We start from the raw sequence: 25,805 nt of genomic DNA, 5'->3' as shown, positions 1-25,805 counted from the left end.
TTGTACTTTGTTTCAAAGACAAGAGAGAAAGAGTAGACAACCATTCATCAGGAAAAACATATAACTTGTAAAATCTAATATTTTTTAAAAAAGCGCATTACCGAACAAAAATATTACTTTCATATTGCCACACCCACATTTGCAAAAGCATGGGCCATAGAGACCCCATTAACAGACCATTAACTTGCCTGCAGTAGTCACTAAGTAGAAAACAAATGATGATCAAGCATCACAACCAAGAGCAAAACACTTGGCCTAATATTTAAAAAAATTACTTGGTTTTGGGTCTTCTGTCCACACATTTTGGTTTTATCAAAGAATCTACTAAAAAGTTATGAGAAACATGCTTCTCTCGACCTGTAAATCTCTAACAAACAAACAAACCATAGCTGAGCATGAAATGGCTCATCTTCTCAGCCCTAAAATTCTTGAAACAGACACTGAAAAGACTTGTTCTGCTGCTGCCTGCAATTTACTCCTACACCTCTGTTTCTCCCTCGTCAAAGATGATACAAAGAGGGAATAGGTCTAGGTGTAAGTAGGATGTACTCAGAGTAATGCAGGGATGTCGGGGCTTAAAAGACAATCCACAGCTCTTCAAGAAGGACAAACGCCTGAAAGCACAATTAGCTAGAAAAGTGCTGATGTCAGACATCTCCCCATCGTCCTGCTTTAGTAAGCTGTTCAAGGACAAAGGCTGAACCATACCTTTTTCTTTCTTTTATTCAGAAGTTATTCTTACTATAAAGTAAAGTTGTATAAGAAACACTGGTCAATTATCTTGTATGCTACTTGTAATCTTAACTGCTGGGAAATGTACAGAGATAAAAGAAAAGTTATTTGCCAAGTTTTTTTTTCCAGGTCCACTGATACAGAAGAAAAACTGAATTTATTTTAATTTCCAATGTGACAGTATTTTTTTTTTTTTGAATTGATGCATTTACAGATGCACACTTGTGGCACTATATGACCACATTTATTATTACAATTCCACACTGCAGACAAGCAATGGACATATAATTCTGAGTTATGACACACTAGTTGGTGCTCCATGGGAAACGCAGGTCAACCTATACATATGAATGCGTTAAGGTTGTGCAATGGTGCAGGTGTACACTGTCACAGAATGAGAAGTTAAACAAGGAGATCTGTAACACTACAAGATAACAATAAGCCAAGTTTACTGCAGAGTTCCACACCTAAAGGTTGAAGACGTTTACCTATTTCCTACTGTAATTTTATATGTTCTAGATTACCTCAGCCAGCAAGTCACATTTTCCTTTTGAACAACTCGCCAGCAGGTCAGAGACACTGTATCATTCATTCATTTTCATAAATGCTTCATTAAATTTAGGATCAAGGGGAACCAAAGCCCATCCTGGCAAGTGAAGGAAACTGACCACAGATGCACGCTTACACATATACACACAAAGGAAAAAGCTGAAAATTTAACAGTCCTCCTGCCGGCAAAAGCTTTGTGTTATGGAAGGAAACTGTGGAGACCCAAGTGAAAATCTTCAGGAACCAGTCCAAGAAAAGGCCCAATAAGCAAATCTCCCTATGACCTTCCCAATGTTCAGGGGAGACTCCAGGAGACAACATCCATCCTCCCTTCTTTACTTCCTGAAAATATAACTAGACTCTAAAACAAAGATGCACCAAAAAGCACAATCAGCCTGGAGATGCAGAAAGGGGTAGCTGGACCCACTGGCTAAATGTTCTTAAGGATTTGAATTACAAAGGAAATATGAATTGTGTGTCACCTACTGTAATTTCTTATATTGAAGAGTATCTTATTCGGCAGGGCACTCTTCACTTGGATTATCACCATACTGGTGGATAACAGACCTGATAAAAATTCTTACTTTACATTTTATGTGAGCAAGGAAAGAAAAATGATCCCTCATGGACCTTTTTAATGACTAAGGTTTCAATGACAAACTCAACATATAAAGGAAGCTTACAGAAGGGCAATTAAATAAATATGTTCTGAGGAGATAGGGTGATAATAATACAATGAGAAAGCCCACAAAGACAAGGGGAGAACATGAACACTCCACCACAAAGGCACTAACAATAGGAGAAACCCAAAATCCTAAACCTGCAAACCATAAGTCATAATCCTACTATATCATGGTGCAGCATCTCCCCTGGGTCCACACTTCTTTATTTGTGGTCTCTGTTCCAGATAACATGAAGAACAACACACACAGAGGAAGGCAGACCTGGTCTTTCAAAGATATTTCCAAAAAATACAACAGAAAACACAAGGAAGGGAAAATCTTTCAAATGGCATTCATATGTAAATTACAAAATAAATAAATAGGGAAGCTATTCACTTTTCCAATAAAGATGGGGGAAGGAAAGCTGACTTGTTGAAGTGTCCATAAAATCTGAACTTACAGCAGTTACTATAAAACTAACCTATCAAAAGTAGGGCAGCTGTTTCTATAAGTCGTCTTTGTAAGGGTGGGCTGTTCTTTTTTCATTTGTAACTGCTGCAGCTTAACTGTTTTCCTTAACTCATTAACTACTGAAATGGAGTCACACTGCACAGAGGAAAGTGTCACTGCTTCTTCAAATAGCATTTGGTATATGTGTTACAGCTCGAAGCTTTATTTCTAGACTTAGTCTTGGACACCCACTTTTATGACAAGCAGTCTGCCCACTTGTATTGCTAGCACAGGACTGAACAACTTATTTTTTAGAACTCAGGGGAATGACACAGCAACTGAAACACTGACCTCTCCTATAGCCAAGCTGATTCATCTGCATGCTTCACCGTGCACTTCTGCTGGGATTAACATTTTTTTCCCTTCACAGTAGTACAGAATTAAAAAAAAGGTGTTACACTAAGATGTGAGGGTAAATGCTGCAATACCATGTCAGCTGCTACTCCTTGTTTTGTCAGCTCTCTCTGCCCTACTACCAGATCTACAGCATGGCCTTAGGTTTCAGACGGTACTAAGCTTAGAATCCCTGGATGGTCTAGGGAACCTTCTTCCTGCAGAACAGAAACTGGCTTCTTCCACTACAGCTGCAGTTAAAACTTAGGCTTCCTAATGTAAATGAAACTTATTCTGTGTTCTAACTGCTCGCCAAATTCCCTTTCATACAAAGTAAATGAACCTAGGAAGGAGAAAGCTTGAAGATGACCAAAAAGGCAAGTGGCTGAAGCCCTAGTGTTAAAGATCTGAAATCACAAGACAACTGTCAATCAAGTAATAATGCATGATGAATGTGTGAACCCAAGATCACTGACCAGGGCACTAATGCCTACAATGGATGACAGACCTGCTAAAAATTCTTATTTTACTTTTTATGCCTACAATGGGTACTTTTTTTGAAGCAAGCACTAGAGGCAGTTGTGCCTTGTTGCAGTGGTCTGTTTCATCAGTATTTTCCGACTGGCACATAGCAGCATTACACCAAAACAAAATTAAGTTAACACATTGTGAATGGTTTGCTAAGGAAAAGACAGCGCCCTACTACCTATTGCAGACAGGAAAAAAAATGATCCATCATTAATGGATGAAGGACTATGTTCAGTCTCTATACCAACCGCACTTTGGAGCAGTTTTATCAGAAAGTTCCAAGTGTGGGCAGGAAGGGTGGGGACGGTCCAGTGCCAGCATACTCTGCACTGTCATCAATTATCTGCAGCAAGGCAGCCCAGCCCCTAAACCCAGGGGTTCATCTCAGCCACTTTTGAGTACACTTTCTGCAAACCAAGACATGACATAATGAAGATCTGACACCTATACTTCTAAAGTAATGCAAAAGTACCAGTCTGCAGGAACCTGCACAAGGGGAATTATAAATATGTATTTTAGGAGTGCAAAAGGTACCACTGAAGATCACATGATAAATGTATACATCTGTTAGGGAGTGATGAAAGTTTTTCTTTCTCTCTCCCTCTGTTTCACATTTATTTTCAAAAACTACCCAACCGGAGCAATGCTATAATGAGAAAACTAGATTTGTAGCTAACCTGCCATTAAAGTGCATCACTGCTCTGCTTTACATGCTCTCAGCTGGTTAGAACTTCCACATCAACTACCTCAGCCACCATTTCTAAACCATAAAATACTATATAACCCTTCTACCTACCCCTTGTATCTCCTCGGTACTTCATTACTATCTCCCAAATTGCTTTCTGTGCTCTAGAGACAAATCTAGTGCCTCTCAAAGAATTTCTCTCAAACTCATAGCTATGCCCATGCACCTCACCTGCATGATTTACAACCATAAATAGTTCACATTTACACGAACCGCTCACCATACTATCTGTACCTTTCAACACAAACAGTCTCCATTTTCCTAGAGGGGACTTTTATCTTTTTTTTTTTTTTTTTTAATTTCCTAGCATAATAGACTATACATTAATACTGTTGTATATACTGACTGTCATAGTAGTTATTCTTACTTTACTTTTATTACATCATCACTGGCATCTCCTCAAGCTTTATTATATCCCATGTACTCCACTGTCAAACTGTATATGTATATATGCATTTTTAATTACTTCAATACTACTGTTTTACTTGATGTTATCTAACTCTCTCGAGCTTTTCTCCAATGGTCTCTGCTGAAAACAGGCATTTATTTGGACTTTCCTGGTAAACAAATGCCAATAAAATAAAACATACTAAATTGAGATCCCATAACATTAGAGAGACATACTTTACTTTCTTAACCAAATGTTGTGCAAACTCTGAGCTAGTGCATTTTAGGGTATGGGAGCCCTAGCAAAATACACTTTTACAATTTTTTTTATTCTGGTTGACAAACCAGCCTTACTAAACTTGTAAATAAATTAGTAAACAAACCGGTGTTGTGGTTCTGGACAGAATCTGATCAGTCTTGGTCACTCTGTAAGTGATTATAAATACAAGTGCACACTGATTTTGCACTGTGAATTCATTTCAACATTTCTTGCTTCTCAGAAGCACAACAACCCAAAGAAGCAGCTTCCCTTTGCGTTGTTACGTGAAACAAAATTTTGAAATACTTAAAATTACATTCACATCAGTGTTTTTTGATCCACTGGCATCAACCTGCGAGCAGAAAAGGTTAATGTTTTTATGCTTGCTTTCTGCCCCTAAAAGATTTAATGCACTAAATACATCTTTAAGAGAAAATACTGCATTTTGCATAGCTTAAACTCAACATTCTTCTTAGTAATTCTCAGCATTTCTTTCCAACAGTCTAGTTCATACGTCTTTCTCTCTTCAATACATTTTCAGACTTTCAGTTTTCTTTTCTTCATTTTATACAGTTAAGTTAGCACAGTTCAATTTTATACTTCTGTATAACAAGTAAATTCTATAAGCACACCTTTTTGTATTAAAGATCTTAAAAATGTTCACTTTTTGAAGAAGCTATGCAAATTTTACTACAACAGGAGATGGCTCCCCTTTCATGCCTAAAACCATACTTATCAAAAATATTTTAACTGCATAACTCTTACCTCATGGTAGTACTTCTCATATCAATTACTGTTATTTTTTGGTATGCATCACCTCAAAAACCCATCTACACTATCATTTCTGTCTTTTTTTTTACCTTTGTTTTACGCATCCATTTTTACTGCAAATGCTTAAACATCTGCTTGAAATTCCACCTGCTTTGCACAAATTCACAAATTTTGATAAGGTCAGGTTTGACTTCTCTAAACAGATTGTCCCTTACTTTTTGTGCAACAAATTAGTCCCTTACATTATCAGTGAAGTTAAGAGACTCGAATTCAGTGTCTTTGGATTTATACTTGGGTAACAAACAAATAGTCCACATAGGATTTTGTCCTCTTGTAGAAAACTAGTAAATGACATGACTTTAGGCTCACAATTCATTAATTTCTCCGTTTTTTCGTGCTATTTGGTCCTTCCCTACTTTAAATTAAATATTTTGAAGGCTTCATTCCCAATAATATGCATGAATGACACAAAGTTTTACGCTTCTAAGCTAATCCACTTGCAGTGGGGAATACACTGCATTTCTGGATGCAGAGCTTTCAGTTTTCTACCAACTCTTTTAGCAAAATAAATCCTGGCTGTTGTTGCTGAAGCATTTTAACTCAGAATTACCCTAACATACTTTCGAACACAAACCCATGAAAGTAAACATTTCTTCAATTTTGTAGATGCAGTACTTCAGTTCTCCAATTATTCATTCATTTCTGACAAGTCAGGCTGAGTAATTAATGGACACTGAAGATGTGGTCTAATCTCTACCAATAAGCTTTTTTTTTCTTTTCTCCAAAATGAACTCTACAGGAGAAATGTTTACTACACCCCACGTAGCTTCCTCTGGCTAGCTTATATACATTTAAAGATACATGCCAAACAGACTACAACAAGCACTGGAAGCAGATCATTTTCCAAATAGCAATGAGATGTTCAATATCAAAATACAATGCAGACACCAGTCTTAAAGCATGCTCTCCAACTGACAACACTTCGACTCCTAGAATAAATGAGATAAGTGTTTTTATCCACTTGGACTGAAGCACTTGCTGCAGTAGCTAACTTTTAAAGACTTGAAAGACAGAAATATCTTAGGCAGTGCAGGAACCATCTCATATTCAAAGAAAAAAAAAGTTATGTACTCATCATAACATTCCATCTGTGCTGTCCATTCTCATTCTTCAAAATATGGGTTTGGATCTGAAACTCAGACCCAACTCGGCCACGTTTAGCAGATCATTGGATCCAAGAACTCTCGAGCTCCTCCCTTTACCCATAATGCCCCACCAACCGAACATACTGCAGATCACATTTGCTGCCCGTAGATATAAAAAGTCAACCTATTACAGAAATGAACAAAGGCAGAAACGTAAAAGGAATGTGAAGCTCAAACAGGGAACACAGGTTTCTGTACAACTCCTAGATCTTTCCAGAAGCAAGGGAAGGGGGAGGGGGATGGGAAATTGAGAAAGAATAAAAATGGAAAACACAGATGGAATGTTATGGTGAGTACATGACTTTTTTTTTTTTTGCCTGTTGCCTTTATTTATTAATTCCTCAACTGATGAGACGGAGTCCCCTGCTAATGGAACCTTGGCAGCCCTTATGGAAGGATATTCCGGAGTACTTGCAGAGCCAAAGGTCACTCTGTTCCTGGAACTCAAATGTAATTTGCAATGAGCAACAAAGGAGTGAGAATTAGTCCAAGCTGTAGCTGCGCAAATGTCATCTAAGGAAGCCCTTGACCAAAAGGCTGAAGAAACTGTCACAGACCTAGTGGAATGAGCTCTAGGAGGCTTGGGCAAGGATAAACTTTTTTTTTTTTTTTTTTTTTTAACCATAAACAAAGGAGATGCATTCACTTAACCATTTGGCCAATGTAACTATGGATAGTGGTTTGCCCAAACTGTTAGGAGAAAAAAAAAAACAAACTGGTCAGATTTCCTTAAGTCTTTGGTTCTGTGGAGATGAAAACAAAGTTGTCTACGCACATCCAACAGATGAAGCATATGCTTTCCACTTATTTGAAAATGTAGGGAAGAAAACCAGGAGATTAATGCCCTGGTTTATTTTGGACTAAGAAGCTAACTTAGGCAAGAAAGATGGATTTGTTTGCAAACCCTGTCCTTGTTAAAAACTAGATAAAGACATGAAGAGTTAGAGCCTGGAGCTCGGATACTCATCTAGCTGAAGTTACAGTGACCAAAAAATGGTTTGCAAAAACAAACATTTAAGTTCTGCTTTGGCTCAGGGTTCAAAGGGAGTTTGTGTTAAGGCCTGAAGCATGATAGTTAAATCCGAAGGAAGAGTAGGATCCTTTAACAGAAGTCTTAAAGACTCCCTCGAAAAAGGCTTTACAAAATTTATAAGAGGCTAAGGTAGCGTTACTTTCACCCAGATGGAAATTAGAAATGGCAGCCAACTGAAATTTAATAGTTGAAAAGCTAGCACCTTTATTGAAGACTCAAGCTAAAAATTCAGGGATAGACTCCATGGGTGCTGAAAAAGGATCTAGGTCCTTGCTAAGAGCCCAGGAAAAAAAAGGTTATGTATGCACCATAATGTTCCATCTGTGTTGTCTATTTTCATTCTTCCTCAACTGACGAGTTCAGATCTGAACTCTTGGATTCGACTCAGCCATTGTTAAAGCTCGTGGAAACCAAAAACTCTCAAGCTTCTCCCATACCCATAATGCACCAACACCAAGTACTTCAGATCTTGTTTGCTGAGTTTACTAAAAAGGAAATAGTTGCAGTCAAATAGGAAGATGACTATATCTGGAGTTCAATATATAGGACAGTGATGTCTTCTAACCACTCATTCTTTCAGGAGTGTTTAAAGGATGGGGGTTGGTGGGTGGGGAGTTGTGGAAGAATGAAGATGGACAACACAGATGGAACTTTATTGAGTACATAGCTTCTTTATCCGACGGTGTCTATTTTAATTCTATCCTCAACTGATAGGACAGATTCCCCAGCTACCTAAGATCCCAGGCGGACTCAAGGAAGGATATTCCTGAGGACAGCTGAACCAAATGATGTGCTACTTCTGGAGACCGGATCCAACTTGTAATGAATGACAAAGGTATGGGGAGTATTCCAAGTTGCTGCTGCACATACATCTTCCATGGACATTCTAAATTTAAATATGAAAAAGTTGCCATGGATCTACTGGAATGGGCCCGTAATGGCTTTGGTAAGGTAATGCCCAATTTGCTATAAATAAATGAAATACAGTCAAGTCAGCCACCTGGCTTAAGTTACTTTGGCAACTGGCTTTCCCAAATTTACTTCTGCAAAAAAGACACACTTGGTCAGTTTTTCCGATGCCTTTTGTTCTATGTAGATAAAAATATAATTGTCTGTGGACAGCCAATAAATGTAACATGTAGTCACCCTTGTTTGCAAATTTAAGAAAGGATACTGGAAAATTAACGGGCTGATCGGTATTAGATTCTGACACCACCGTAGGAAGAAAGGATGCATTAGTTTGCAATGCAACTCTATCCTTGTGAAAAATCCAATACGGAAGTTTTGAGGACAGTGCTTGAATCTCAGAAATTCATCTGGCAGAAGTAATGGCTACCAGAAAAACTGTCTTCCAAGAAAAGTATTTAAGGTCACACACAGCTGCTGGTTCGAAGGGGGAATGAGAGAGCCTGCAGTACCAGATTCAGATCCCATGGGAGAGTAGGGTCTTTAAAAGGAGGTCTTAGAAGAAGAGTGCTTTGCAAAAAGGATTTGCAGAGCTTATGAGAAGTGACAAGAGGAACCATCAAATCCAATGTAAAAATTTGATATTGCTGCTAAATGAATCTTAACTGTTGGGGAAAGTACAGTTGTGTACACTTACCATAAATGTAGATGTTCAAGTGTATTCACTGTTGCAGTCATTACATTTGGGTTATCTGCTTGCAGGTAGCACTCAAGTCGACCTGATTAACAAAGTCTTGGGTCCTGCGTTGGTTGCTGTCCCTTCTTCCATGACGTCAGGTCGTCAGGGGTATAAAACATGCAGCCGACGCCATTACATCAGTTTTTCTTGCCCCAGATGTCAGGTGCCTCCCTAATGGGAAGCAAATAAATATAAAAGCACAAAGATATACCTTGAACAAAAAAGTAAATACACCAAAAAGGCTTTTAAGCATTGTAAAGGAAAGTACAGGTATAGCCAGCTCTGGATTTAGAGAAAATTGGCAAATGATAATGCTTGGTGAAAGTATGTACAGAGCTCCAGGTAGCAGCTTCTAGGATGTCCCTGGTAGGGACACCTCTGAGAAAGGCTGTAGAGGTAGATGCAGCCCTGGTGGAGTGAGGTCTGATCCCCTGGGGGGATAGGTTTTCCATGGTGCTTATAGCAAAAATGAATGCAATGGCTTATCCATTTAGAAATGGTTTGCTTTGAAATAGCCTTCCCCTCTGCTCCTGCAGCAAATGCCACCAGCAGTTGTTCAGATTTCCTTTGAGGTTTAGTCCTGTCCAAGTAGAATCTACGTTGCCTGTGCACATCTAAGGAATGCAGTATCCATTCCCCTTTATTCTGTGGATTGGGAAAGAAGGTTGGCAAATGAATGGACTGATTAAGAGCCACACTGGATACCACCTTGGGCATGAAGGATGGATTGGTTCTGAGGGACACCCTGTCCGCATGAAAGATGATGAAAGGCTCCACTGCCATAACGGCCTGTAATTCAGATACCCTTCTAGTTGAAGTGATTGCTAAAAGGAAAGCTGTTTTCCAAGAAAGAAATTTTAAGTCTGCAGTAGCAGCTGGCTCGAAAGGAGGTAGAGTGAGTTTCTCCAAGACAAAGTTAAGGTCCCAAGGCTGGGGTTGGAGCTCTCCTGGGTGGTCTCAAATTTTTGGCCCCTCTGAGGAACTGCTTGAGCAGTGGATGAGCGAAGAGAAGCGGTTTGGTGTTATAATGAGCTGAAATGGCTGAGGCGTAGATTTTAATGCAGGAAAAAGACAGGCCCTTGTGAAGCACCTCAGTTAACTATTGTAAAATCTGAGGTAAATTGGGCGCTGCTGTGCTCATCCCTTGAGATTGGTTCCAGGCACAGAATATTTTCCATTTTTCAGCATAAAACTTTCTAGTACTAGGCCTCCTTGCCTCTAAAATGATATCCATCACAGGTGTGCTGAGGGATGGTAAAGGAGGGATTAAGTAATTCGCCAGGCTGCAAGGTTCAGTGTTAGAAGCTGAAGGTGCAGAATCTGGTTCTCCTGCTGAGACAGCAGGGAGGGAGTCTGAGGCAGGTGCCATGGAGATAACCGTGACACACTGCGCAGGAGGGAGTACCAGTATTGACGCGGCCAGTCTGGAGCAATCAAAATCATCCTTGGTTTGTCCTGTTTGATTTTTAGTAGTACTTTGGGGAGCAGAGACAGAGGAGGGAAGGCACAGACTGATAGGTTTTTCCAGCTAAAGGAGAGAGCATTCACTTTCCAGGCTTGTTTGTGGGGAGTCCTTGTGCAAAATTTGTCCAATTGGTAGTTCTGGGGAGAGGTAAAAAGTTCTATATCTGGGCTCCCCCATTTGCTTGTCAACATGTTGAAAATTCTTGACTCCAGTTTCCACACGTGTGGGTCCATGAGATTTCTGCTTAGTCTGTCTGCCAGTGTATTTAATTTTCCTGGCAGGAATTGAGCTTGTGGGTGCACTTGGTAGCTCAAGGCTGTGTTCCACAATGCCATGGCTAGTCGGCAGAGGGGGTACGAATGTGTACCCCCCTGCTTATGTACCACATAACAGTGGTGTTGTCCGTCTTTACCATTAGCAGTCCTGGAAGAATGTGGCCCTTGAAGGCTGTCAGAGCATTCTGTACAGCTAGCATTTCTTTTTGATTGAAATGCAGGTGCATTTGACTTGGGTTCCATTTGCCCTGAATGCACTTCCCTGCCAGGCGAGCCTCCCATGCATAGTCTGGTGCATCTGTTAGGGTTTGGGCGGCAGGGGCTGGTGTGAAAGGTAGTCCCCTTTAGGCGTTGGCAAGGTATGATAGGAATAATTTTTTTCCAGGTCTTGAGAATGTTGACACCATAGATTTTTAGATGCCACTGTAGTGTCCTCATATGCAGAATTGCATATGGAATTAGAAGAATGCAGGAGTCCATGAACCCCAAGGCTTGCAGTATTTGTCTTGCAGATAGCAGTGTTTTTGTGGCCACTTGTTTGAAGGAGGTTGTCAAATGAATTTGTTTCTCTGGCGTGAGGCAAGTAATCTGGGAAGTTGTATTCAAGCTTGCTCCCAGGAATATAATTTGTTGACAGGGTACCAGGTGTGACTTCTTTTCGTTTATGGTGTACCCCAAACGAGTTAGAACCCTTTGTACAAAGGCCAGATGATTCAAAAGTGCGCCCTGGCTTTCTGCTTGAATTAGACCATCGTCCAGGTATGGGTATATTTGAATATTTCTTTGCCTGCAAAATGCAATAACTGGAGCTAGGAACTTTGTGAACACCCTGGGCGCAGTAGATAAGCCAAAGGGCAGTGCAGAGAACTGATAGTGCGTGTAGCCTGCTTTGAAGCGTAGGAATCTTCTGCAAGATTCCCTGATTGGGATGTGCAGGTATGCTTCTTTTAAATCTAGTGTTGCCAACCAGGCATCTTTGCCTAGCATAGGAAGCAACTGGTGAAGAGTCAAGATCTTGAATTTTGGAATCACCAAAAAGGTGTTTTGAGTAGACAGGTCCAGGATAGGGCGCCGTGAATTGTCTTTTCTGGGTACCAGGAAAAGTCTTGAGTAGAAACCTTGTCCCTTTTCCTCTTCTGGTACCAGTTGAATAGCCCCCATGCTTAAGAGAGAAAGTACTTAGTTTTGGGCCTCTGCCCACTGATTTGGGGGTAGGTCTGGCCACCCGCTTGGTGTTGGCAATGTGTGGAAGTGAAATCTGTATCCATGGGACATTATATTTAAAACCCATTTGTCCTGGGTAATGAGTTCCCAATTCTTTGCATGAAGAGCAATCTTTCCCTCTAAAGGGGCAGTCAGTTGATAAGTGCTTGGAAATTTTAAAAATAAGTAATTGAGACAGTTTACCATAGGGGGGAGTCTTATTATTCCCACATTTGGAAGTGGAGGCCCCCCACTGCTTAGTTCTGTGTGTCCCCTGGGACTGAAACCTGGGGTTTTTGCTGTGCCTGGGTTTGGCTTGAGAAGACCTGGAAGGGGTTGGAAAGGACCAATTCTTAGAGGGCCAGTGCCTACTAAATCTAGGAGGCTGAACTTGTAAAAATTCTGTAACAGTTTGCATAGATTTAGCTTTATCTTCCATCTTTTTAAGAACTTCCTCAGCCAAACAGGCGGTCCTGATTTAAAGGAGCATCCAACAATTTAGCTTTAACATGATCAGGCAAAGATTGCTCCTTTTAGCCAAGCATGCCTTCTGAGCACAGACCCAGTAACAGCAGCCCTGCAAGAGGCCTCTAATGAATCAAAACCACATTGCAAAGTATGTTTTCCAACTTGTTCAGCAGAATGCATTAAATCCTGTAATTCTTTATTTTCCACACAGTCAGGAATTAACATCATTTTCTGTTTAAGCAGTCCAATAACATGTTGCTGATACTTTAACATATGAAACCGGCAGTTTAAAGCCCTAATGGCCAAGGTTGTGTTAGTGTAAACATTCTTACCCCATCTATCCAGCGCCCTGGAGTATCTATCAGAAGGGGTAGGATTTTTAGCAGTAGAAGCCTTAATGCCCTTGGGCCCCTGTGAAATAGTCTCTGGATCTGCAATAGGATTTTTAAAAAGGAACTTGTGGGACTCTGGGACCCTACAGTATGCGTCAGGTTTTCTGGGAGCAGGAGGCAGGGAATCAGGGACCAAACTACATTCCGAAAAAGCATCATCAACCATGTCTAGTACAGGAGGAATAGCTAAAGGCCTATGCTGAGGTAGGAGAAGAAAATCCCTACGCCTCTTTTTTGAATCAGAAAAATCCTGGCTTTCCCAGTGGCAATGATCCCTTAGAGTATGTAAAGTTTCCCCAAAAGAAAAATCCTCAGGAGGGGAAGCAGAGGGAATGGAGTCCTCTGCATCAGAATCTTCATAAGTAGATAAGGGCAAATCCAGATCATCAGAAAAAACAGAAGCCTGATCAGAAGATTCATAATCAAGTTCAGTCCTAGGCCTCTTAGAAAAGGGGGGGGGGGGTTGGCTACCCCTGATTAGAATTATTAGATCTTCAGCCATTCTTATTTTTTAGGCATAGAGGCCTGAGCATGTCGCCTAGGCGTCGTTTTTTTAGGCATGGATCGAGATTTAGACCTAAGTAAAGGAGGCGTCAGTTTAATATGCAAGTCCGTAGGCCTGAATACACCCTCAGAAGCCGGTGCCTGCACAGCGGCTCCAGACCCATCCAAGGTAGAGACATTCGCGGGTTCCACAGTTGAAGCATCTCGCGGTATACCGGACTCTGAATGGGTCTCAGTAGAAGCCTGCGAATCAGAAGTAGCGGGTATCAGGGGCTGCCAAAGCGCCTCACTGAATACCAGCGAACTGGCGACTGGCTTAGGAGAAGCATTGTAGGCAGTTTTGGACCTCGGAGGCCTCTTTCTTTATCTTTACGTTTTTTTTTTCGGAATCCCGGTAGTCGGATAGCTAACCAATGACATTTCTGGATAATTAAACCGAGAACCAAAATATTTAGAGGCAAAAATATACCGACGACGGATGGGGCACTGATTAAATAAAGCACAAAACCGACAGCAAGGTACGTTGTGGTCAGGGCCTAAGCAAGGAATACAGTACAAATGAAAATCTTTATGAGGTATTTGCTTTCCACAAGTAATGCAATTATTAACTTTTACTGACATCAGTAAGAAGCAAGAAAAAGTTTCCCCAATGGGGTACTTAGCTTTAGTTGAAGACTTCGGTTCTGAAACTCGAAAACAAAAATTTCAGGAGTCGGCTGACTGGCCCTTGCGAACTGCTTCTGCTTCGGGCACTGCACAGCAAGGAGGACTGACGTAATGGCGTCGGCTGCATGTTTTATACCCCTGACGACCTGACGTCATGGAAGAAGGGACAGCAACCAACGCAGGACCCAAGACTTTGTTAATCAGGCCGACTGAGGGCTACCTGCAGGCAGATAACCCAAATGTAATGACTGCAACAGTGCAATAATTATATTTGTGAAATAGAACAAGAAAATCTGGAAATATTGGACTTTTTCAGAATTTGTTGGACATGTGGAGAACTCTAAAGCATATGCCCTACTTCATACTGTCATTAAAGTTCAGAAAAGTGTTTTGGGAAGGGAAGAGGAGGGTTAAAGTTAAATGTAAGTAAATATTTTTTTCCCTCCTAAATAGTACCAAGTTGGTGCCATGTGGTTTTCTTTACATGCTCTAAAACAAAGCTTTTTGCAGTTATTTGTAAGTGTAAACAAGTGCTGCTGTTTTTTTTTTTCTTTCTTCTTCTTGTTCAGTTTTAAGAAATGTTGGCACTGCTATGTAAAAAAAAGCATGATAAAAGAAAAAATGTGTGTGCTTTTTCTCATTTTTACATGGAGAATGACTGGATTAAAGACCTTAGACTGATTTAGTAACAAGTTTTAAAAGAGAGCAAGTAAATGAAAAAGAATATTGAATATTGCAAAGCTCTTTTCTAGCAAATACATGTAACAATTCTGCAGCTGGTCTTCATGTTTCTATGGAAACAATCTGATAAACAAACTGGCTGCCTGGTTCTCATGTCTCCATGGAGACAATCTGATAAAGAGAAACTGGCAACAGTCTGTTAGAGAGTGAATGGCTAGGAAAAAAAAGAAAACAGAAATTGGATAGGAGACAATGTTCTCTGAAAGCTTTCCCAAGGTAGTTAATGTTCTCTGAAAACATTCAGGAGTTTTCTCAGCAGGGAGAACTATAAAGCTACAAAACCAATCAGCAATTGGCATGGTTAACCTTCCTTTTAGGTTAACAAGTCAGTTAGTGTGGCTGTCGGTTTGGGACTTTAAACATCACTATTTAAAGGTGTACACAGTTGTGTGTGTTAGTGTTAAGTTAATAAGTTTTTGTTTGATGGCATTCAATAAAACACAAAGTTTAACAAGATATGACATAGGCTCAAATGGATATGACAAGAAAAGTACAGTTGTGTACACTTACCATAAATGTAGATGTTCGAGTGTATTCACTGTTGCAGTCATCACACTTGGGTTATCTGCCTGCAGGTAGCCCTCAGTCGGCCTGAATACCAGAGTCTTGGGATTTCTGCGTCGGATGCTATCACTTCTTCCATGATGTCAGGTCGTCAGGGGTATAAAACATGCAGCCGACGCCATTACATCAATTTTTCTTGCCCCAGATATCAGGAGCCCCCCAAACAGGAAGCTAGTATATGGTGTGGAACACCACCAGTAAAAAGTAAATAACCCTGCCATAAAAAATGGCCATACAGAGGACCGGTAGAAAGGATAGAGAAAAACAGGGGGCAGGAGGGAGGGAGGGAAACCAGGACTGCAACTATGAATACACAAGAACATCTACATTTATGGTAAGTGTACACAACTACACTATGTCCTTCATGATTCACTGTTGCAGTCATCACACTTGGGTTGATTCCCAAAGCTGAGGAAGGGTGGAGGCATTCAAGAGAAGATGGGGCTTGCTAGCAGGCCTTGTAAGACTGCTGTAAGAAATCCAGTTCTGGATTTAGAAAAAATAGGCAAGTGGTAATGCTTGGTGAAGGTGTGTATAGAACTCCAGGTTGCAGCTTCCAGAATGTCCTTGGTAGGGGCTCCCCTGAGAAATGCTGTAGAGGTGGCCGTAGCCCTAGTGGAATGTGCTCTGATCCAGTCGGGTAGGTTTTCCATGATGCTTGTAGCAGAAATGGATGCAGTGTGCTATCCATTTGGAAATGGTTTGCTTTGAAATGGCTTTGCCCTCTGCCCCTGTGGCAAAGCTTACTAGCAGTTGGTCAGATTTTCTGAAAGGTTTGAGCAAGAAAAAAAGAATCCCCAACAGGATACTTAGCTTTAGAAGACTTCAGGTTTGAAACTCGAAAAACGAAAATTTCAGGTTGCGGCCAACCGGCACTTGCAAACTGCTTTTGCTTCGGGCTCCTTCTCGGCAAGAAAGACTGATGTAATGGCATCGGCTGCCTGTTTTATACCCCTGACGACCTGACGTCATGGAAGAAGCGGCAGCATCCAACATAGAAATCCCAAGACTCTGGTATTCGGGCCGACTGAGGGCTACCTGCAGGCAGATAACCCAAGTGTGATGACTGCAACAGTGAAACATGAAGAACATCATCTGTATAACAAATGCAAAATAAAATAAAAGAAATAAATAAAAGTTCAACCTGCCAAACAATGTAGGCATGTAACACAAAAGCTGGAACAAGACATTTAACAAAAAGGTGTTACACATAAAAGGTGGGAATAACTTTTTAATAAAATACTTTCTTTAATGTATTTAAATGTAAATGGCCTCACAGATAAATACAAACAAGAAAGAGTAGTAAGCTACATTAAAAATGCAGAGTGCAAATAGCTATGTTACAAGAGACACACTTAGAAAGGAAAATGTGAATTTGATAAAGAAAGGTTTTCAGAATGGTTATTCAGCGGAATTGTTTGTTTGTGTCTTTCGGCTTTTCCCTGTTAGGGGTCGCCACAGCAGAACTCCGGTCCGCTAATGATTGGCGGTTGATTTTTACGTACCGGCTTGCTAGGCCTGACACAACCTTCAACGAAGGTACGCCCATTCACGCACGTCTCCATGCAGAAGATGCTCTAGCTGAGAATCGAACTGGACAGCGTCTTACTGTGAGGCGACAACGCTACCGCGGCACCACCACCGCCTGGGACAAAGGAAAAGAGGAGTGCTTACATTAATTGTAAGAGGAGCCCCAATAGTTACAGAAAGTAAAAAAGATGATAATGGCAGACTTGTAGTGCTAAGGGTGTACTGGCAAGGGAGGAGTATTACACTGGCATGTACTTACAATTCCACCTAAAACTGCTATAATGTAGCTTAAGAAAATTCTGGGAGAAATGATCAGTTTTCAGCAAGGAATATTACTTATAGGTGGGGACAGGAATTTGATATGCAGCAGTGAAGATGTTTCTGGGGGCCAGAAGGGAAAATGCAACAAAGGAGAGAAGATTTTTTGAAGAAATTTCTGAAAATATTTAACATGGAAGATGTGAATTCAGTAACAGGAGGTATTTACACATTATTCCCAAGACATAAAAACTGGGCTGGGCTAGACAGAATTTACATTTCACAGGAACATGTGCATTTAATTGAAGGTGTTCATACTCATCCAATAACTATTTCAGATCATGTGCCAATAGCAGATAAAATAAAAGCACATGGTAATGAAATAAAAATGAGGCATTGGCACTTTTTCACATATCTGCTGAAAATAAAGGAATTTAAGTAATGGGTAGTGGAGATTATTCAGAAGCTGTTAGAGAGGACAGACATTTCTTCTGAAAATACAGCTAGGGAGTGGGATAAAATTAAAGTGGAGTTTAAAGATATGGTGGAAATACAAAAGGGAGTTATGGTTAAGAAACAACAAGAATTATTTAGAGGGAGTGACAAATGTTTATTGCAGAATAAGGAAATCTCGCAGAACAAGAGGAGGATCAACTGCAGAATGCTAAACAGAAAATAAGGGATTACCTCAATAATATGGATGAGCTTATAAAGATTGCTGTTAAGCAACTGTTTTCTGATAACACTAGAGCACAAAAACTTTAGAAAAGGCTGTCGCCAAACTCTGGAACTCTATAACAAGGAAGGTAACAAGAGAACCTGTAGAGGTATTAGAAATATTTCAGAAATTCTATGACAGTCTCTATAAAGAAAAGAAATATTAAAAAAATCAAGAAAAGATACAAATGGAAATGTTTATGGAAGATGTAAAATGCCAAAGTTAGAGGCAGATGAGGTTCAATTATTAATGGATAGGATAGGAGGAGACGAGATAAAAATTATGATGTATAACCAAACCTACAGGAAAGTCCTCAGGAAGAGATGGTATACCTGCGGAAGTTTGGAGGCTAGGAGGAAAAAAATTGATAAAGATCTGGAAGGTTTTGTTTACCAGTATCTTAAGAGAAGTATCACTGTCCTGGAAGAAAGCAGTGGCAGCTGTAATAACTAAAGAGGGTAAAGATCCATCAGATCCACCTTCATACAGGCCCATTCCAATAGTAAACCATGATTATAAATTGTTCACATCTACAATGGCTGACAGAATGGCAAAAGTACTGCCAAAATTGATCGATATGGATCAATGTGGTTTTGTGGAGGGGAGGCAAACATTTGACAACATTAACAGAACACTGATGATCCACTGTGAAGCAGAACGTAAGAAATACCATTGCTGTTGGCGGGTCTAGATGTAAAGAAAGCATTTGACAGATTAAGTTGGGACTTTATGAACAGGGCAATGGAAGCATTTGCATTTCCTGAAAAAATTATAAGGCTGATTATGAGGGATTAGAGGTGAAAATTATAGTGGGTGGGGTCCTCTCTGATGATTTCTGTTTGAGCATAAGAACCGGGCAGGGGTATCCTCTTTCGCCTTTATCTTCTGCATTACATTTAGAACCACTGGCAAAGAAAATAAGGGACTCAAATTCAAGGATATAATTGGTATGGTAGTCAAGAAAAGATGGCTTTATTTGCAGATGACATTATTTTATACCTGACAAAACCAGAAAAAGACATTACAGTGTTGTGGAACATTTTGAGACAGTTTCAGATCTTTTCAGGATGCAAAATTAATGAAGTCAAAACAAAGGCAATAACGTTAAATTATACACCCACACATGAACTGGTTCAGGGATACCTATATTTGTGGGGACATGATAAAATGAAATATTTAACAGTATGGATTCAAAATTATTCTAGTGCGGCAGCTAAGGATATGTGGGAAGAGACTAAAAAGATAATACAGAAACTGAGAACATGGAAGCTTTATTATATAGATATGAATTGTAAGATACAAGCAGTTAAAATGTTTTTAATCCCTTTAGTCTTATACACAGGGGTCAGGCATATTTTTATAAACCAGAGGAGAAGTTGTAGACAGCAATTAATAAAGAGCTGAAGGACTTTATCTGGGAGGGGAAGACAGCAACAGTCAAGTGGGATAACCTGATTCTTCCAGTCGAACAGGGCAGACTGGAATTACCTAATTTGAAGGGGCACTTTAAAGCTACACAGCAAAGACTCCTATACCAAGCACAAGCAGAAAACTATAATTCAAAAGGGATTATGTTGAAACAGGGGGGAGGGGCTCAAGAAACAAGGATAGACTTTGATTTTGGATGCAGGCCTTTAAGGAGAATAACAATAATCATACATAATATTATATCCATAAAGTAGCAGAAAGTTTTCTATGATCTAAGCCAATACAGGAATGCAGAAAGAAGATTCTGTCAATAGGGATGACTGCAATTATGGATACAATAGGCAAGAGGGGGCTGCTATTTATTGGAGAAAACAGGCAAAGGAACCAAGGCATTGGGACCAAATAACTAGAGAGGGAAAGGTAACAGAATGGGAAGAGGCCAAGAATTTATTTGGACTGCAGGTTAGAGAGTGTCTTTCATATCAAGGTTTAATATCAGAGTATAGGCAAAGAGAAAGAAAGACCAGCACTGGTAGAGTTTTTAGTAGAATCCAGAACAGAAGCTGCCATTAAAAAAGGAATAATTAGTGGAATATATAAAATATTGCATGATAATTTAAGAATAAATCAGAGGAGGTTAGAAAGGATTGGGAAGAGAGACTGGATAAGCAATTCACAAATAAACAATGGGAGGATATATGTATGTCTCCCAAATATGCAACAAAATCTAGAAGATTTGGGATTTTTGCTTGGAAATGTTTACACAGATATTTTTACACCCCAAGTAGACTCCAGAGAATTTTTTTGTGACGAGAAAGAAAAGAGGTAAATGAACATATTTTCTGGGTGCGAGGTGGGTTGGCAGACTAAGGATTTCCTGTGGGATGCACTGTCAGAAATGCAGGGTGGGTGGATTTGTGTGACGAGGGAGATGATTCTTCTGAGGTATGACACAGAACCGGAATTTCCTAGAAAAGGTAAGGCCTTGCTGTGTCTAACTATGGTTGTTACCAAAAAAGCAATTACTAGAAAATGGAAATCAAAATCTAAACCAACTATGTTAAAAGTAGTGAATATAGTACTAGAGATAAAACAACTGGAATTGAGATCTTTAGAAAAGGGTAGGAGCAAACTACATAGGAAAAAATGGGTACAATACATATGGGGAGGAATGAGGTTTAAAAGAAGGCAGGAGTTAAATGAGCTATGTAATATCTGACTGAAAATGATTGGGTACATTATAAGTGATGTATAATGTTTGCAACCGGGAGTGTCAATATGGTTTGTAATGTAAAATGCTTGCAACTAGGATTGTGTTGTTGTGGTTCGTTTTCATTTATACAAATGTATGCTTATGCTGTAATTTGTGGTTTAATAAAAATGCTTCTTGTTTAAAAAAGGGACAGGAATTGAATAATTTACATAATACTGTTTAGGTTATATGATACATAATATATGTGAAGTATAATGTTTGTTAATGTTAATTTAATACAATTTGATTACTTCTGCATAAACGTAAATTTGCCTATGTCACAAGTGATAATTCAATAAAGGTGTTTAAAAAACAAAACAAAAACAAAACACCAAAACAGAAAAAAAAAAAAAAAAAAAAAAAACTAGCAACCAATGGGGGAAAAGTGGGATGAGCTACCTAACACTACCAGGGCAACATGAGAGACTTTCAGGGGTATGGGATGCAAAAATCTTACCAATAATACTGCACTAACTCTTCACATATGAAAGAGTAAAATGGAGTCAAAGACCAAGCTGCAGACACGAATGGTGTTAAACTAGATCTGGGAGTTGATGAAGAAATGGGGAGTAATGGGTAACAGCCAAACAGGCTAAAGACTTTCGAATTGGCAGGTGTTGAATCTGAAAGTCCCAAAGGGTAAAGCTAGATGGAACAGACATCAGCAGCTGAGAATGTATTATTGTAGAAATTTGGAAGTCAAGAGGGAAGGTAATGATAAAGATCTGGAATAATTTGTTTAATAACATCTTGGGGGGGAGGGGGGGGGTACCCAGCCTGATGTGAAAAAAATGATGTGGCTGTTTTACCCAAAGATGGTAAATTAGGCCCTTCAGGTCAAACTTCACATACGCATATTTCAGTTTAAGCAATGCTTATAAAGTGTTTATGTCTATACTAGTTAAGAGAATAATAACTGTTGTGAAAGCTGAAAGGTATGGACCAGTGTGTTTTTTTGGAGGATGGGGAAACAACTGACAACAGATGATTCAGAGGGAAGCAGAGTGCAAAAAACACTACTACTGTTGGTAGGTATTGATACAGAGAAAGCATTTGATAGTCAGCTGTGATTCTAAAAGTAGGAAAATGGTGGAATTTGCCTTCGCTGATAGAATAATATGGTTAATAAAGAGAATATATAAAGTGTCAAAGGTAAGAATTGAGATAGAAGGGCTCCTCTCTAATTACCTCTGGTTGAACAGAGGACCATGAAAGGATGGCATTTTCCCAACCCTTAATCTGCTTTACATTTAGAACCACTGGCAAATAAAATAAACAATTCACAAATCCAACAATACAACTAGTATGGTGTTCAAGAAAAGTCATCTTTATTTGCAGGTGATACTACTTCGTACTTAATACATCAAAAAAATAAATGTTGGTGTTGTGGGACAGTTTGACAATGTTTTCAAGTCATTTTGACAAAAAATAAATCAAGATAAAACAAAGACTATAGTGAAAAACTACATACCACTGCATGAACTGGTTCAGCGACACCTATAATACTGGGGAGAGAACATTAAGTATTTATGTGAGTAGATTATAAAGGATTATGCGACAATAGCTACAGATATAGGATGATTTTCCCAAAAGAACAATGTGGTTTAAGGTTAGGAGATTTGAAGAGACACTTTAATGCTGCCCAGTAAAGGTTCACATGCATAACTGAAGCAGAGGAAAATATGATGATGGAAAAGTGGGTGGAGAGAGTTCAAGACACAGACTAGAAACCTGTATGCAAGTCTGTAAGGAACCATATAGAATATTATAATCATAACTTAGCAAAAATTAGTCTAACAACTAAGCCAGCTGTTATGAAATTTATCACGGACCTCATAAGGACATAGGCAACCTCCAGACACTAGATCCCACACAGTTTGGTTTTGTCAAGGGGAAGTCATGCCTGTTAAATCTGGTCGACTTTTTTCATACAGTCACCAAGGCCATAGTTGAGGGGAAGATGGTGCACGCCGCCTACCTTGACCTGGCCAAAGCCTTTGATACTATTCCCCACTCGAGTATCATATAGATAAACTCTCTCAACGAGGCATCAATCCATAGGTTACCAGATGGGTACCAAACTGGCTCACTAATAGAACCAACCCAGTCAAACCCAGTCAATTAGTAGACCCATAACATGTGGAGTACTCCAGGGATTGGTCTTGGGGCCTGTACTATTTGGGATACACTTCTTGGAGGTGCAGGCCAAATCTAGTGGGCTATGGCTGACCCAAGTTTGCAAATGACTGCAAGAAGGGTGTTGTCATCAATTCCCCTAGTGATGTGCACATCCTCCAAGAGGGTCTCACTCAAACAAATGAATGGTGCCAGAAACATGGCCTCAAACTGAATGCCAAAACATGCATCATCCCTTTGGGGAGAGACACAGCCCCACAAATTATCACATCGATAATAAGGTACTAAACATGCCATCAGTTGTGAGACTTGGGCACCCAGGTTGATAGCAATCTGATCTTTGACCACCATATTGTCTCTGTTGTACAGAAAGCTTTCTACATGGCCCACCTCATTAGTAAGGGTATCTCATCCAGGGACAATCATAACATCCCTGTATTCTTCCCTTATATGACCCATTACCGAGTACAATTTCCCTTTCGGTATGTACCTCACAAAGCACATGCAGACACTGGACAGACCACAGAGGTTCCTCACCAGGCGGATCCAGGACCTCAAACATCTACCCTACACAGACAGGTTAAAAGTCCTGTCCCTCTACTCAAGTTTCCTACAGACTTCATCAGATGTGACCTCTGTCTGGCATACAAAGCAATCTCAGACCCCACCCTGATAGGACTGCTGCATATCCACAAGTCAAGCTCCACTCGAGTAACCTGCATGTGCAACTCAACCTGGCCTGTGACATCAATACAACTCATTGGCGAGACAGATTTGTGTCCCTGAGACTCCCCCCTTTTGTGGAATAGACTCCATCTCCATGTCAAGTTGAGTACCTCATTAAAGCTTTTTAAGCGCAAGCTGGATAACTGGATAGGGAACAGAAAATAAACCCTGGGATTACACCTGTGTCCCTGCTGGACAGTGGCATAGGGTGCTGACCTTGTCGGAACATGGGCTAAATTCTTGGCTAGGATTGTAAGGGCCTCAGGGCCAATACCCTAGTAACCCTCCTATGATCCTAAAAAATGAGATTTTTACCAACAGGTACGTCTGCAAGTAGGAATACACAAAATAAGCAAGTAGGGCCTGCAACAACTTGGGAGAGAAAGGTAATAGTATGGGAGAAGGCAAAGCAGAAGTTTGGCCTGCAGGTTAGAGATTACCTATACTCTTATCAAGGGGAACAAGGAAAAGAAGCATGGAGAATGTTAACTGAAAGACCAACTCTGGTAGAGTTTTTATTTAAATGTAGACCCGAATCTCTTTTCAAAATGGGACAATGAGTAATGCATATAAAACACTGCACAATAACTATAGTATTAAGAGGAGATTAGAAAAGAATAGCAAGAGAGCTGAAGTACAATTTACAAATGAACAATTGCAAGGCATTTTTATGGCTCATGACTATGTAATAAAGTCCATAAGTTCTAGAATTTCAGCATGGAAGTGTCTGTATACGTATTTTTAAACGAGCAGATTTCCGAACATTGTTTTTCAAGCAGACAGTAAATGCTGGAGGAGTGATGGGGATCATATGTAACAAGCTGGCAGATTATGAAAATCCCCACAGAGTACTGATGTAAACTTTGGGAGAAGGGATGGTGACAACTAAGGAAATTACTCTTTGGAGCTGGGATACAGGATCTGAACTGTCTAGACATACTAAGGCCTTATTAAGATTAATCTTACCGGCTGCTAAAAAGCAGTACTAGAAAATGGAAAGTACAGTCTGCATACTGTAAAGTAGATAAAAGAACTGGAGGTGGGATCTTAAGAAAAGGGAAGGAGCAAATCTCACAGAAATAAGTGGAATTTAAGGGAATAATACACTACAAGTAATGTTCAGCAGGACAGATGAATTTTAAAGGAAGGCAAGAAGTGAGGAATTTATGTAATGTAGTAAATGAAAATTATTAAAAAGGTACATGTATACTGCATGTCAATAACAATGGAAACTCTTATTGCAGTTCATTTTCTATTAATGTGAAAAAGAACTTATGTACCTACCATAATGTTCCATGTTAGTTAACTGGCTTCATCTCGCCTTCTTTCTTGCTGGTTGGGATCGGAGCCGATCCTCGGCTCTGACTCGGCCATCTTCGATAGCTCGAGAGCTGTTTACTGGCTCGAGGCTACCCCTTATCCCATAATGCCTAGCGATAGCTACCCAGATCTCATTTGAAATAGCTAATTCCAGACATAACAAGAGAATAAACCAGTCAAAAGAACTGGTTGACTTATACCTGTCATATTCTCTAAATCAACAGAGGAAAAACAAAAAGAACACTCGGCCAGTGAAAAAGGAACTCCTCTCGCTCCACTAGGACAGGGGGACGGAGGGTGGGATGCAAGAAAGAAGGCAAGATGAAGACAACTAACATGGAACGTTATGGAAGGTACATAACTTCTTTATGTTAAGTTGTCTATCTCGCCTTCATTCTTGCTGGTTGGGACAGCGTCCCTAGCACCTAATATCCTGGGTGGCTCAGTGGAACAGACTCTTCAGAACAGTGGAAACAAAGTCAGCTCTGCTCCGGGAGACCATATCCAGCTTGTAATGAGAAATAAAGGTATGAGGGTTTGCCCATGTGGCAGCTGCACAGATAGAATCCATGGGCAACCTAGACTGAAAGGCAACAGAGGTGGCCAAGGCCCTAGTAGAATGACCTTTCGGTTTAAAAGGTAACTCTTTGTTCCTTAACTGATAAATAAAAGTAATAGTGTGGGACAACCATCTAGATAAGGTCACCTTGGAAACTGGGAGACCTGGTTTGTTTAAGGCATAAGAAAGGAATAATTGGTCTGACTTTCTTATTTCTTTAGTTCTGTGCAGGTAAAAACGC

General features: G+C 40.0%; 1 protein-coding gene across 2 annotated transcripts in view; it reads right to left on the bottom strand.

Annotated features, from left to right (window-relative positions):
- Positions 1-25,805, bottom strand: part of CUL9 (cullin 9) — a 2,881,018-nt gene that overhangs the window by 1,126,986 nt on the left and 1,728,227 nt on the right. The gene's annotated exons all lie outside the window — the stretch shown is intronic.

Source organism: Protopterus annectens, chromosome 1.part0 (assembly GCF_019279795.1).
Source record: "Protopterus annectens isolate FY-2018-M chromosome 1.part0, PAN1.0, whole genome shotgun sequence".
Classification (NCBI taxonomy): domain Eukaryota; kingdom Metazoa; phylum Chordata; order Ceratodontiformes; family Protopteridae; genus Protopterus; species Protopterus annectens.
The sequence above is the reverse complement of the archived record's forward strand: the minus strand, read 5'-3'. Positions and strand labels throughout refer to the sequence as shown.